General features: G+C 41.6%; 1 protein-coding gene across 5 annotated transcripts in view; it reads right to left on the bottom strand.

The window, feature by feature from the left end:
* ctdspl2b (CTD (carboxy-terminal domain, RNA polymerase II, polypeptide A) small phosphatase like 2b) overlaps positions 1-225 on the bottom strand; it is a 79,548-nt gene extending 79,323 nt beyond the window's left edge. For 3 of the 5 annotated variants that reach the window (XM_043677114.1, XM_043677113.1, XM_043677112.1), the window contains exon 1: positions 20-223. The gene's annotated coding sequence lies outside the window, so the exon portion shown is untranslated. Of the gene's footprint in view, positions 1-19 lie in introns of all 5 variants that reach the window. The other 2 variants (XM_043677116.1, XM_043677115.1) reach the window with 2 other exon arrangements.
* Between the last annotated feature and the right edge of the window lie 3,227 nt (positions 226-3,452).

Here is a 3,452-nt window from a genome sequence, read left to right as displayed (position 1 = left end):
CCTCGCGAGGTCGCCTTACCGGGCTGCCGGCGAGGGCCGTCTGTCCAGGAGGTACGGGGGCCGCTCGCTGTCGCTGGGCCGCCGATCGCTCGCTGTTTACACTCGCCAACATTCGGGCGCCATTTCCCGCCGCCGCGCACCACACACACAGGGAGAGACGGCGGACCGGGAACCCGGATGCACCGCGTGCCCGCGCACGCCTCGGGGACGCGCGGGCACAGTCACCCGTGCGCGCGCCGACCACGCCCCCCTCCCCCATACCCAACATTGAGGGATACAGTGCTGGACCCCGGAAGACGGTGCATCTGCAGGTTTGACATGGAGATGCCGGTGTTGCTCTGGGTTAGACAAAGTTAAACATCAGGTTATAGTCTAATGCCTTCTTCGGCTAGTACTTCCAAATAAACCTGTTGGACTATAACTTGGTATTGTGAGATTTTTAAACTTTGTCCTTCTGCAGATTGTCATCAGCACCTACACATTTCCCCCACCCCTCTACCAGCTCTGGGGAAGTGTCATACTGAACTCAAAATCTTGACTCTATTTCTCTCTCTCCATCAATTTTTTTTTATTGAAGAGGAGCCGTGTCGAACCCGGTCAGTTACCTTTGTCTCTATCCATCCCCTATTGAGTTTCCCCAGTAATTTGTTTTTGTTGAAGTGCAGGCCTGTCGGACCTTTCTCTACAGACACTGCCGAACCCATTGCGTTTCTCCGGCACTTATTTTAAATTGAGACTTCCAGCATTCATTGTTTTTTGCTTGTTTCAGATGCTACACTAACAGTCAAATTCACTTTGTACCGTATACACTACTTCATGGTGTACAATGGCTGCTTTTGTAGAAAGGGAAGGGGGGGGGGGGCTAGAAGTTATTCAGCTCGACTCAGCTGCTTTTTCACTACCACTACTTATGTTATAACAACGAAATGCGAGAAACTCAGGGCTGGAGACGACTGTAACGATGAGAAAAATAGTCATACGGAACTTAAACCCTTAACTCGGTTATTCTCTCCACAGATGCTGTCAGACCGGCGGAGTTTCCTCAGTTTAGGAGTTTCAGATTTCCAGGAGCCGCAGTATTTTATTTCTATTCCAGTCTAACTCTGCGTACCATAAGAATTCTGACAAAATGACAATTGGAAAAAGGCGTTCAAATTGGATAATCGGGCCACCCGGCTCTTCGTAAAAGCTAACCATTGTCCCCAGCCCTGACCTTCTCTTCCAAGTGTCTTCAGCTTTCTTATATGATCGGACAAATATTTTTCTTTTCTCTCTCTCAGCTCCATATATCGTTTATTTCTTCCCCTTCCCTAGCATATATCCCCAGCCTTTTCCCAGCTAGAGCGAAGAATAGTCACTGGACCAGAAACATTAATTCTGCTTTCTCTCCACCGATACTCTCTTCCCCTCCCCCCCCATCAATTTGTGCTATGGATTTCTAACATCCCTAGTTCTTGAGTTTTTCTTGTCATTCTTCACCCCCCAAGAGACTGTTTTCCTCTTTAAGCTGATTTAAGTAAATCAAAAAGTGAAAATATCAGAAGTTTTTCGACTATGGATGTTGAATTAACAGTCAGAGTTTGGTAAGACTTCCTCAGAACGTGTCAACTTTAAATGTTTTCTGAAGGAGGGCTCTTCTGAGAGAGAAGTTTCCTTGGTGCTATTAAAGCGTCTAATTAAAGCGTCTAATTAAATCAGTGCTTCTCCATCCCCAAATCTTAAATAAAAACAAAATACTAGAGAAACTCTGAAAGGGGAAATTTAACATCTAGTACATAGTTATGACTGGAAATGAAAATTTCATCCACATACAACTGGAGTAGAGTCAAGCTTGTCAGACTGTCCGTTGGGTTTATAGATGAAATCAAGCTAGAATCAACGTATTGAATTCTGCTAGATTCTCTCCCTCACAGACTTGATACATTCGCTACTCTGAAGCAAAATAAATGCTGGAAAAATAGTAATTAAAAAAGTTGAGAAGTTTCAACGTAACGAAGTACAGAAAATTCTAGACTACATATAATGAGCAGGTCTGGTAGCAGCCGTAGAGGGACGGGGTGTTGGTAACTGAAATCTTGCTCTTAAATGCCGGCTTCCATCCTTTTTCAAATTTGCTTCAGATTTGTTTTACTTTTGTAACAAACATTTCAATTTTAGATATGAATTAACTTCCACTTTATGCTCCAATATATAATTGACATGTAAATATTGCAACGGTAAGTCACTTACATTGAAATGTTAATTCTGGTCCCTCTGGACTTCTCCAAGAATTAGATGTAGTTATTAGTTCACGAATATCATTTAAATCACTTTGCTTACATTCCAGGCCTATTTAACTGAATTTAAAACCTGCATTCGTGGTAAAAAGGCATGCTACAAAGCTGCTAACCACCTCCTTTCAAGTCAACTCATATGCACTTCAACAAATATCTAAAAATGTTTTGGATTGCTTTAGGAGCAGCACAATATTATCGGTCGTTGTTCTAGCATACACGTAGGCTGGAACAAACACAAGCAAATACTTGTGACAGGAAGCTGCCGGTGAGCTTTGGATTAGTTAATGGATAACAAGTTGTATTGCTGAGCTAAGTTGAGTTTTCAAACTGTGCAGTTACAAGAATGACATATCAGATCAAGCAGAATTCGGTCCAGTTTTTCCTATTAAAGCATCCAGGTACTGGGCAAACTGAGAATCATAAAATGGTTCCTTGTGTCTGTATAATTTATTTGAAAGATCTATCTAAATGAACACCACCATCATCTTTCCCCACCCCAGCTTTTTCCTCAAATCTTTAAAATCTGGAAGGGGAAGTATTTTAGTACGTTTGATTTTTTTTTAAAATGGGGTACAGTTGTGTTAATTACTAAAAATATTTTTATGTCAGCTAGACTCTTACAATAGTCCTAGATGTGGCGTTTGATTACTGACCCTCCTGCTATTAAAAAGTTTCTGCCTACTCTTCCAAACCCATTCATGATCTTGAAATCTCCTCTTGGGCATTGTTCTAAGAATAATCTTAGATTCTCCACTTAATTAAGTCCCTCATTGCTGGTACAATTCTAATAGATCTTGTTTGTATTCTCACAAAGGCTTTACTTCCTTCCTTCAGTGCTGTGCTCAGCATTGAGTAAAGCTATAGTTGAGGCTGACAATCTCAAGTACTTCCCCACCCCAAAATGGCCTTCGAGTTGTCCTATTAAAAGATACACCATTTGATTTCTCTATTGCTGTACTTTTTAATTGATATTACATCAAGTTTTCTTACCAGCGTTCACATCACTTTACATTTTTATCCATTGTCTCTGTCCATTTTATCACCGTCATCCTCAAGTTAGTTACTATCCTCTTCAAACTGTCTACATAAGTAACATTTACATCAAATAGCAGTGATCTTAATACTGATCCCTGGGGGAAACCACAATATGCTACTTCCCAGCCCGAAAAATAATAC

This window comes from Chiloscyllium plagiosum, chromosome 36 (genome assembly GCF_004010195.1).
Source record: "Chiloscyllium plagiosum isolate BGI_BamShark_2017 chromosome 36, ASM401019v2, whole genome shotgun sequence".
Lineage (NCBI taxonomy): Eukaryota > Metazoa > Chordata > Chondrichthyes > Orectolobiformes > Hemiscylliidae > Chiloscyllium > Chiloscyllium plagiosum.
The sequence above is the reverse complement of the archived record's forward strand: the minus strand, read 5'-3'. Positions and strand labels throughout refer to the sequence as shown.